Source organism: Typopeltis vanoorti, chromosome 3, assembly GCF_054136105.1.
Source record: "Typopeltis vanoorti isolate ZY-2024b chromosome 3, IOZ_Tvanoo_1.0, whole genome shotgun sequence".
Taxonomy (NCBI): Eukaryota; Metazoa; Arthropoda; class Arachnida; order Uropygi; family Thelyphonidae; genus Typopeltis; species Typopeltis vanoorti.
In genome coordinates this window covers 132,699,521-132,711,898 of record NC_143551.1, presented here as the reverse complement: position 1 = coordinate 132,711,898, position 12,378 = coordinate 132,699,521, and the positions used below count along the sequence as shown (strand labels likewise).

Here is a 12,378-nt window from a genome sequence, read left to right as displayed (position 1 = left end):
TACCATTCTACATGCAAAAAAAAACCCTGTTCCTCTCCCCCTACCCCCACTGCTTACACCCTCCTTAGACAGCTTCCAGGAATGTTCTCTTGTTCTTCGCAGTTTTCCTCAAATTCTATGAAAAACCTCATCCACATCAAGCTGATAATAAGCACTTACAGACCGATATATCTCAAATATATCCTAGTTCATATCCACCACACATACAAATTGCATTTCCTTAACCTGTCTTTATACTTTACATTCCAGAAAACATCTTAGTCAATTGTCTATGGACTCTTTCCAATATATCTTCATTCCTTTGAAAATCAGGTACCCAAATATGTTCACAGCAATCCACATGTGGCCCCTGACCAAGCTTTATGCAATGAAGCCATTAACATCCATACTTTAAAATGTCCGTATCCTCTGCATCACTGCCATATTCCATGCTGTCTTCACAAATGTAGCAATGTGTTTCTAATTTTTTTTGTCCATATCACCCCAGATCCCCCACCTCTTCCACCTTCTCTAAGATATTCCCACCAACTGTATACTTTGCATTCCGTATTTGCTTCCTGATTTTAAACCATTACACTTTGTAACCTCAATTGGCAACTCTAGTCATTTGCATATTCATTCAGTCCATTCAGTTCCTCCTGAAAAGCTACTCTATTACTAGACATTTTATAGACATGTGTATAGTAGACTTATTAAAAAAAGGTTTAACACACACCAATAAATCCTAATTTCCATTAGATGTGTTAAACCAATTTTTAAAAAAGTATCATCACATCTATGCTACTAAATTCCTCATAGTTCTTCCCAACATTGCAACATCCACATATCACTATTCAAATCTTTTCCAATATCATCAACATACAAGTTAAACAGCAAGAGTCCCAAAACAGACCCTTAGGACACACCACTAATGACTTCCCCCATCTGGGATGTCACTTCCCGCATACACAACTTGCTGATACCTATCAGGCAGCTAATCTCCAATTCAGTACTAATTTACTATCTAATTCCATCAGTTCTAATTCAACTACCACTTAACATGTAGTAACATATCAAAGGACTTTGCAAAATTGAAATAATCTCACTGTATAAGCATCACCTTTGTCACCTTGTTATAAATAAGTAGATTACTAAAACATGATCTTCCATTAGCAAACCCATGTAGTCCATCAAAGAGTATGCTGCTGTCATCAATCAAAACTTCAGACACAGAGACTGGAATCTGATCATGTCACTTATGAAGTGGTACAATTTTGCCCTCTTTCTATTCCTTTGGAACTTGACCCAGTATGTTAAAAAAAGGCATGTCAAAGTTGCTTTTAACTCTCTGGAACATTCTCTCAAAACATGTGGTAGTATGTTTTCCTCCCAGTGAGTAAACTCTTCTCCATATACCATCTGCTCAGTCACCATCAGTGCCTCCTCTTCCTTCCCAATGATGCACTCAATATCTGCTAGATATCATGCTCACGATTATGAAAAAATACCTTTAAGAATTGCTAATTTGATATCTCAACTATATCCTTCACAGTGGATATTATTCTACCATCTTCACCAACCAACACCATCTTTCCATAATTCTTCATCTATTACTAAATCACATAAGAAATTGACAACGTACATAAGAATATAAATTAAATAACACTTTAATAAATATTTCTGATATTTCGGCAATGTCACGTTGCCATCTTCAGAAGGAACTTACAAAAAGGGCAGGTGTACGTAGGCACCACAACACAGTAACTGAGAATGAAGTAAGGAAGCTATGGTTCTCCTAAAAGTCCTGATGGTGCCCCCTAGTGGGCTATGTAGGTGTTCTTGGCCGTTGGGCTGACGGTCTGCTGAAGTCAACCTCCCAAATTTGGGGCAGTCTCATGCAACCAAATTTGTTGAGGTTTGGAGAGTTTCTTAGGGCTGAGGCTGATTCCATGAATAGTCCTTTGAATTTGAACTTGCTACGGTGTAATTGTAGCTTTCTTCCACCGTATTCTGTGGCGTGTATTCAGAGCATGGTCTGCAACCCCCCCCCCCCCGAGTGGCTGTACTTGTGAAACCAGATGTAGTCCTTGTGTTCCAAAATTCTGATATTCGCTGTCCTGCCTGTTTGGCCAAAGTAAGACAGCTTACAGCTGCAAGGGAACTCATATACACCAGGTAGGTCTACGGGAAAATAAAATTCAAAAAATATTGAAACCAACAAACCACAAACCCCCCCCCCCCAATTCACAACAAGGTTTACTCTAAATCCATCACCATTCCCTACATCCAAGGCACCTCGGAAAAAATTACCAAATTCTTAAAAAAACATGACTTGACCTCCTGTTACAGACCATACAGAAAATTGGCATCCCTTATCCGCTCCACTAAAGACCAACCACTTCCCCTAGATCTATCTGGTGTATACCAGGTCCCTTGCAGCTGTAAACTGTCTACTTTGGCCAAACAGGCAGGACAGCGAATATCAGAATTTTGGAACACAAGGACTACATCTGGTTTCACAAGTACAGCCACTCGGGGGTTTTGCAGGCCATGCTCTGGATAGCCACAGAATACGGTGGAAGAAAGCTACAATAAGACACCGTAGCAAGTTCAAATTCGAAAGACTATTCATGGAATCAGCCTCAGCCCTTCTCCAAACGTCAACAAATTTGGTTGCATGAAACTGCCCCAAATTTGGGAGGCTTACATCAGCAGACCTTTAGCCCAATGGCCAAGAACACCTACATAGTTCGCAAGGGGGCACCATCAGGACTTTTAGGAGAACAATAGCTTCCTTGCTTCATTTTCAGTTACTGTGTTGTGGTGCCTACGTGCACGTGCCTTTTTTGTAAGTTCCTTTTGAAGAGGGCAACGCGATGTTTGCTATCATAAATATTTATGATATATCATAAATATCGGAAATATTTATTAGTGTTATTTAATTTATATTCTTATATACGTTGTCAATTCCTAAAGTGATTTTGTAATGCATAACCAACGTATAAGCTTGTCTACGAAAATTACCATCATCCACGGAGATTCGATCGCATGGAAGGTCCGCCAATACGGTAAAATGAAGTTGAAGTTATCAAGACAACTAAATCGTCTGACTTTCCTAAAATGCTGCCGGGATAATCAGATAATCCCAAATTGTGTGAAATTCAAGCACCGTTTCGTTTCACAAAAAGCTCTACTTATTTATAACCACGCCAGTTACGCTTTGCTTTGGGAACAAATTGCTGCCACGCGGTTTCTCTTAGCTGACATTAATAAAGCTATTCGTGCACTTGAAGAAGAGCTTTCATGCACTTTAAATCACGAGCTTTGGTCAATTTTACATGATGTCTTATGTACTGCAGCAGATAAAGAATTTGAGAAAAAAAGGAGTCGACATATCAAAAAATTCGAAAAATTAAAAAAGAACTCTACTGTCAATCCAAAATTTCCTACCAACACCGTAATCAACCTTTCTTCAGTCACCCTGAAGAACTCAACGTGCTTTCACGTGGCCACAACTTTGCCATTGCTACCAGAAAAATACCTAGTGAGGATATTATGATCCAGATCGAATGCGGAATCCGCCACCTTCCAAATCAAATCGCCAACAGTGTAAAACTGGATGTAGCTCGAGTCCTCTGCAAAGCAAGACCACCAAAAACTAACATATCCAATAAGGAGTATAAAGCTCTGCAGGAAATGATGAATAATAAAGATATAGTTATCACCAAAGCAGATAAGGGAAATGCAACTGTAGTACTTAACCAAACGGACTACACAGGTAAGCTTAAAGCTCTTCTATCAGATCTGGCTACTTACCTACCTACCTATCGAATACAATCTCACCAACTCACAAATCAGAAAACTTCACAGGCTCCTTAAAAAGGTCACACTTCTTGGCCTGTAGAAGTTATTAACAGATTAAAACCATTTAACTCTATATCCCCCCCCCCGTATTTATGGACTCCCAAAAATACATAAAGAAAATGTGGCATTACATCCCATAGTGGATGCCATTGATTCCCCCACATACAAATTAGCTAAACATTTGGTCAAAGTGCTCTCACACTATACTGGCAACACACCATTACACATAAAAAACTCAGCCCACTTCAAAGCCAGCATAGAAAACCTTACACTCCAACATACTCACATAATGGTCAGCTTTGATGTCTCCTCCTTATTCACAAATGTCCCACTCAAGGAAACTTTAGAGCTAATCTAAGCCAAATTTTCTTCCGATATATCAGCCCTATTTCAGTTCACAACGAACTCAGGCTATTTCGTTTGGCAGGGAAAATTCTACAAACAAATAGAGGGGACAGCCATGGGTTCACCACTCTCCCCACCCTTGACCAATTTCTTTATGGAGACCTTTGAAGCCTTAGCCTCTGCCCCACAAAAACCAATCATATGACTTCGCTACGTTGATGATGTGTTTGCTATTTGGCCACATGGCTCTGATACACTCCTCTCCTTCTTAACACACTTAAACAACCAACACCTCAGAATCAAGTTCACTCTGGAAAAAGAGGAAAACAACAGCGTCCCTTTCCTAGACACACTAGTCACCTGCCAACCTGATGGAACCTTAGTTTTCTCAGTTTATAGAAAACAAACCCATACAGGCAGGTACATTCACCAACAATCCCACCACACCCCTCACAACAATATGGAGTGGTGAAAACACTATACAAAGGGCTAAACTAATCTGTTCAAATGACAAGGCCCTAAACACTGAACTAAATCACATCCTCAACACTTTTTCAGCCACTGGCTACCCACTCCATAAAATCCAAAAAATATTGAAACCAACAAACCACAACTCCCCCCCCCCCCATTCACAATAAGAGTTACTCTAAATCCATCACCATTCCTTACATTCGAGGCACCTCGGAAAAAATTACGAAAATCTTAAAAAAACATGACTTGACCTCCTGTTACAGACCATACAGAAAATTGGCATTCCTTATCAGCTCCACTAAAGATCAACCACTTCCCCTAGACCTACCTGATGTATACCAGTTCACTTGCAGCTGTAAACTGTCTTACTTTTGCCAAACAGGCAGGACAGCGAATATCAGAACACAAGGACTACATCCGGTTTCACAAATACAGCGACTCGGATCTTGCAGACGACCATGCTCTGAATACACGCCACAGAGTACGGTGGAAGAAAGCTACAATTACACCATAGCAAGTATTATATGAGTATGTTGGAGTGTAAGGTTTTCTATGCTGGCTTTGAAGTGGGCTGAGTTTTTTATGTGTAATGATGTGTTGCCAGTATAGTGTGAGAGCACTTTGGCCAAATGTTTAGCTAATTTGTATGTGGGGGAATCAATGGCATCCACTATGGGATGTAATGCCACATTTTCTTTATGTGTTTTTGGGAGTCCATAAATTCAAAGGACTATTCATAGAATCAGCCTCAGCCCTAAGAAACTCTCCAAACCTCAACAAATTTGGTTGCATGAGACTGCCCCAAATTTGGGAGGTTGACTTCAGCAGACCTTCAGCCCAACGGCCAAGAACACCTAATAGCCCGCTAGGGGGCACCATCAGGACTTTTAGGAGAACAATAGCTTCCTCACTTCATTCTCAGTTACTGTGTTGTAGTGCCTTTTTTTTGTAAGTTCCTTTTGAAGATGGCAACGTGAAATTTGCCGAAATATCGAAAATATTTATTAAATTTGTATGTGGGGGAATCAATGGCATCCACTATGGGATGTAATGCCACATTTTCTTTATGTGTTTTTGGGAGTCCATAAATTCAAAGGACTATTCATAGAATCAGCCTCAGCCCTAAGAAACTCTCCAAACCTCAACAAATTTGGTTGCATGAGACTGCCCCAAATTTGGGAGGTTGACTTCAGCAGACCTTCAGCCCAACGGCCAAGAACACCTAATAGCCCGCTAGGGGGCACCATCAGGACTTTTAGGAGAACAATAGCTTCCTCACTTCATTCTCAGTTACTGTGTTGTAGTGCCTTTTTTTTGTAAGTTCCTTTTGAAGATGGCAACGTGAAATTTGCCGAAATATCGAAAATATTTATTAAATTTATATTCTTATATACGTCGTCAATTCCTTAAGTGATTTTGTAATGTATAACCAACGTATAAGCTTGTCTACGAGAATTCGTCTACTGGCCATGTATTAAAATAAACCCATGGGACTTTTTTTTTATGGCCTCATCAATTAATGGCTGCTCACACTGCACTTTTAAAAATTGCATAAGAAATACAAAAAGCAGGTACCTTAACTGTTTTTTTTTTTATTTCTCATACAATTGATTCTAAGTACTCATCTTGTGCTACTTCCATAATACCTTCTTCCAGATTGCATATCTCACCTCTTCATTCACCCATTTCACACATACTTTATTTGACCTCCTGATCTTTAGAATACATTCACACTTCTTCTACTATATACAGTAGTACCTGAATAGGACCTAAGCAGTATTAATCTTTTCATTCAACTCCTCATTCCATGATATAGCCACAAGTTGTCTCCTAAGTTTGTCATAATCATCAATTTTATAGTTCCAAATATATCTTTTTCTCACAGAAGTCCTCATATCTGGCAGAGATTCCAGGTGTTTACAAGGTTCCATGTTCTTGCAGATTATCATATAATGGTCAGACAGAGATCTACTAATCCTTTCTTTTAGTGTTGCACGGTGATCAGCATTCATTTTAGAAAGTATGGACTTTACAACCGTGTTATAAACACAGTTGTAAAGTCCATAATTTCTAAAATGAAAGGTCTACTAACATCTGCCTAGAAGACAAAAAATACATCCACCACCACAACTATGGTCAATCAGGTCTAACAAACCATGCCTTGGATACCTTACACAGAATCAGATGGAAGAAAACCACCATGCTCCATTGCAGCAAATACAATCTTGACTCTTTTTAGAATCTACAACAGACTTAAAAAACAGCCTAATCTTAATAAATATGGTTAAACTTCCCAAAATTTGGGAAACTTTTAATTCTTAGGCCTCCTGCCCAACATCTAAGATTAGTCAACAGCACCCATAGAGCAGTGGTTCTTTACTTTTTAGTAGTCGTGGCCCCACTAGTTCGTAGCAACATAATAGTAATTAAACTCTTTAAAAAAAAAAAAAAAGTTTTACTTACTGATTATGACAGAAAATCAGAAAACAGAAATCAACTTTACTTAAATATATTTTAATGAGACCGCTGTTGTTGAACACTATTAATTTGTCTATTCTTGCTTGAATTGTGTTACTCAAAAGGCAAAAAATTTTGAATGGCAATGGTAAACAGGTACGGATATTCTCTCCAGATATGTATCCAAAATTAGACCAAACTTTTCTCTTTACGAAGCTTTTACTAATGATTTATTTCTAACAGTTATTATCTTCATGGAGGACTTATGATTTTTTGGGTCATCCTTTTTTCCTATAAATCCATATCACTCCCCAAATGCAACCAACCACTCTGAGCTCTTTAATTTCCTCTCCCTAAAAATTGACTTTCTCCAGTCCCACTTTACCAACAACGAAAGCATCCTCTTAGGAGATTTTAATGTCCACAATACCAGCTGGCTTTCTTCCTCCAATATTATCAAATATGTCTTTGAATTTTATTTTAAGCTTCAGGAACACTAGAAGGAATTGCACAGCCAAATCTGGTGAATGTGGAAACTAGTTGCACTCTGTATTTAGCTAAAAATATTACTCTTCTGCTCATGACATTTGCTGAAATATATGCCATGTTCAGATCTTAGGATAACATTGAGTCACAAGAGCAGATCACAGATACTTGAAATTCCAGCTGCTTCTGTCACTCACTCACTCACACACACACACACACACACAAATTAATCATCAGTCATTTCAAACTAAATTATACATGTCATACATTTTTATCATTTCTCAACATTAATAGTCATCCAGAGCACAGATTTTTTTCTTTCTTAGAATTGAAGTTCCTCCCTCTTGGAATTGACACAATCACTCATATTTATGTACAACATATAGCAGTATACTCCATATACTGTTTTCAGTAAATCATGGTTCAATGGCCATTTTGCTAATATATACACACGCCCCCAACTCACGAAAACATAAGAACATTATAAATTATAAACATTATAGATTATGAAGAATAAATATAAATAATATTTGTATGTATTATATAAAGTGAAAAAAAAATCTAGTTAAATACTTATTTTCATATTATGAAAACCAGAATGATTCTTAAAACATTTGAACCAACATTATTACAGACCAGATAGGTGTGCAAAATATTTAGACACTTTTCCTTAACATATGTTAGAGACTGACAATCTAAACAAAATCTATACTAGATTTTGCTTAGTTGTCAGTAGGTTTACTGGGGAGTGCCTTTGTATCTAGTCTTCCATCCACATAATAATTTTCCATTTCATAAATAGCACCAGTATGCCATTTTGTAATTATTATTGACTGGGTGCATATCCCTTCATTGTGTTTTTTTTATATGATCAGTGTCCTATATTATTGTACTAACTGTTTATACTGAGAAATGGAGTTCATGAGCTAAGTTTGATAACCTTTCTTCACCTATCATATTTCTTTATCATTTTCATCTCCAAATCAGTTTTCTCATATGTAGATGGATTCATCACTCTTGCTGCCACCTGAGCTCTTTTCAGATATAAATACATAGAGAAAGAAAGAAAGAAAAGTAGCAAGTATAGTATGTAAATCAAGTGACAGCTACTAATGAGTGTTAGTTTGTACAAGTGTTAACAAGGCAAGACAAGTTTGATAGCATAACATAAAATTCTTCTATTTAAAAAAAAAATAAATAAAAGAAAAAGATTTGGGGAAAGGTTTGTGTCTGGCTTTCATAAGGTGGAGTGCCTGCATGTTAAAATTTAATACAAATGCATTGCTCATACCATGTTACAAAACAGTTTGTGTTTAATTTCATCGATTAACTTGCCTATCCATAGGCATTTACTAAGCCGTCATAATAATAAGAATGCAGTTGATATCCAATCCATGATGCATTTTTTGAACACACCTCATATCATTTATTTCATTCCATTGTCTTTAACATGTGATGGTTATCTTAACAAAATTTTTAGTAATGCATGATACTGCCAGATTTATGTATTCACGAAAACAGTATTATTCTGCTGTTCCACTCATGTTTTGCTTGAGCCTTTTATGTTGGATTTGTAACATATCCATGCAGTGAATGGCAACTTGTATTTTTTAAATAATTTTTCAGATTCTAGCAGATAACTGGTAGAATTTGTTTTTCAATATTTTAGAAACATAATAATTGCCGACCTGGTTTGCCGAGTGGTTAGCATATCCGTCTCCAGTCAAAAGGCTGTGGGTTCGAATCCTGCCGTGGGCATGGATGTTTGTGATTGTCTGTGAAAGTACTAGTGGTGGTAGTCGGCGGTAGATGGCATTGGTGTTAGATGTTAGAAAGTTGGTGGAGTAGTGAGATGAAACGTTGTAGAGTAGATGCCCTCCCTCGATGAGTCTCTGGACTCCCTGGAGGTGTGATGTAAAAATAATAATAATAATAATAAACTCTTCTGGCTTATTTTTATATTGCTGATGCTTCGTTTCTAAATGCCTTCTTAATTTATTTGGTTTCAGACATTCATTTGAGAGGACTACACCGCAAACAACGCATTGTGATTTTTGAATTTCATCGATTTCTACACTAATAAATCCGAATTTTATATAACCTGTATCATATTTCCTTTGTTTATTTTTACTTATTTTTTTACGTTTACAACTGGTATTATTTTCTATTTCACACGCGTTTTTACATCATCCATGAAATTATCACTACTTTCACGTGTTCTTTTTGAACTACCGGGTGTATTTATATTTAGGAAATCAAATAATGTTATTTGTTTGTTCATTTTATAAGAGGGTAAATTTTAAGAAATAAGAAATCAGTATTACAGCACTGAAAGTTTTGAAAATTAACTGCACTCAAGTAGCACTTAACATAACATTAAGTTTTATGCATTCATACTAGTGTCGTTAAAACTTCAGAAATCAGCGAAAAGTCGACTTGTGGCGCACCACAAAAGAAACTACTGCATAATTCAGAGTTTTGATGTAAACGAATTTATGCAATGTGCTGTCTGTGAGATGTATGCCTTGCGAAGAGCGGTGGGAGTCTGGTTAGAAAGTGATAGTGGAGTTAATATGTGTAGAAAGTGTAAAGAGAATGAGGACTTCAAGCGTGTTTCGTGTGTCAAGACTGATATCGTTAACGATAGTCAGAATGTAGAAAATGGCGGTGTGCTAGAGAATTGCGTGGTAGAGCCAGATAGGTGTGAGAGCGTCGCTGAAAGTGTAAATGAAGCTAGAAACACAGAAAGAATGGATGATTTGATCGATAATGAAAATGGCGAGATAAATGCGAGTAGCGAAATTGCCCGTTTGAATGGCACGATACACAGAGCCAAAAGACAACTGGAGCGTATGGAAAAATGTGTGTTGAACGTACCGACAAATAATCGGCGGAAGTCTGTGATGGCAAATAATAGAATGTTCGTAAACGTCAATAAAATGAAGGAGCGAGTGCTGTATGGGGATTCGCTATTAAGAGGCGTAATAATTGAGAGTTTAACGAAGTCGTACCAGCCGGGTGCGAACATAAAGGACGTCAGCGAATCTATCCGACTGCAAAAACAGAGGATGAAAGAGATGATAATCGTGCAGGAACGAATGATTTGAAAGAGGACAAAATGGAAATGATAGAGGATGTGAGGGAGTTGTTTGAGGTAGCAAAAGAGAAGAGTGAGAGAGTTAGGATGGTGAGTATCTTACTGCGGTATGACAGCGAAGTGTTTAGAAGGAGGGCCATAATTGCTAATGACTTTATGCGTGGGTTATGCATGGAGAGTGGTGTGGAATTTGTGGAATGAGTTCGATGGGCGAAAGGACTTATATAAGATGGATGGGCTACATTTGAATGGAGTTGGTGTACGGAGACTTGAAAGAGTGTTGATGAATGATGTGGAAGTGGATGTACAGACTCAGGGAAACTAGATTTATTAAGAGGGGGGGGGAGTAGATATGCAGACTTTAGGGGGGCAGTTAAGTGTATGAATGAGTATATTATGCCCGGGCGAGTACGACGGACAACAAATCAGAATGGGATAGCTAGTATAAGGCATGAAAGTAGGGATGGGACAAATGGGCTTCTGCGATTCATGTACACTAATGCCAGGAGTATTAGGAACAAGAAGGAAGAGTTTTTGGCCATGGTTGGCACTTCCAGGCCACAGGTTGTCGGTATTAGTGAAACATGGCTGACAGAAGATGATAACTCTAGTGGGATTGAATGCGATGGGTATAGCGTGTTCAGGAGTGACAGGGTGAATAAAAATGGGGGAGGAGTGTTATTGATGATAGCTGATGAGCTTCAGCCAAGGAGTATAGAAGTTGAACTGCAGGATGGGGAAAAAAGCATATCTGAGGCTGTTTGGTGTGAGATAGAATCTAGCAGAACAAAATATACAATTGCGTGCTGCTATAGACCGGGTGATGGAGTGGATGGTGGGGATAGTATGCATAAGCAAATAGAAGAAATGAGTGGAAGGAGGGTAATTATTATGGGTGATTTCAATTATGGTAACACTGACTGGAAAGAGGAGAGGGCACATGGGAGGAAGGAATTGGATTTTATGCAGTTATTAAGGGACAACTATCTACGGCAACATGTATTGGAAAATACCAGGGGGCAGAGAGCGCTGGACCTAGTAATTGCAACTGAGAATGTAGCTGTAACGAACATGACCATGTTGCCACCAATTGGTGAGAGTGACCATAAGGTCATGACTTGGGAGGTGGCTAAAGGAGTCGAATTTACAATTAAGACAGGGTACATGTGGAATTACCGGGCTGGTAAGTATGACAAGCTTAGGTGTGTGCTTGGCTCAATGCCATGGCATATAAAACTGCAAGGGCTGGATGTTGATAGTGCATGGGAGGTGGATAAGAACTGTTTGCAGGATGCAATGGTTGACTGTATACCAAGAGTCTGAATAATAAATCAAGTAGGGGTTAAATGGATGAATAACACTATTAAGCTTGAGCTGCAAAAAAAGAAACAATTGTGGAGGGAATTTAAGGAGAAGGTTGACCTTCAGGTGCAGGAACAGTATAAAGCTCAGGCCAGGATGGTAATAAGGGTGGTAAGAAAAGCAAAAGCAGATTACGAAAGGAAATTGGCCATGCAGGCTAAAGAGAATCCCAAACAGTTTTTTCAATATGTTGCAAGTAAAAGGAAAAATGCTCATGGTAGAATGATCTTAAAAAATGCTGAGGGTAGGGAGGTAACCGAATCAGTCGATGTTGTGGAATTACTGAGCGAGCACTTTGCAAGAGTATATCATCCAGG

At 38.3% G+C, this 12,378-nt stretch overlaps 1 protein-coding gene across 2 annotated transcripts in view; it reads right to left on the bottom strand.

The window, feature by feature from the left end:
• Window positions 1-12,378, bottom strand: part of LOC150108576 (ubiquitin-conjugating enzyme E2 T-like) — a 111,712-nt gene that overhangs the window by 74,688 nt on the left and 24,646 nt on the right. The window lies entirely within an intron of this gene.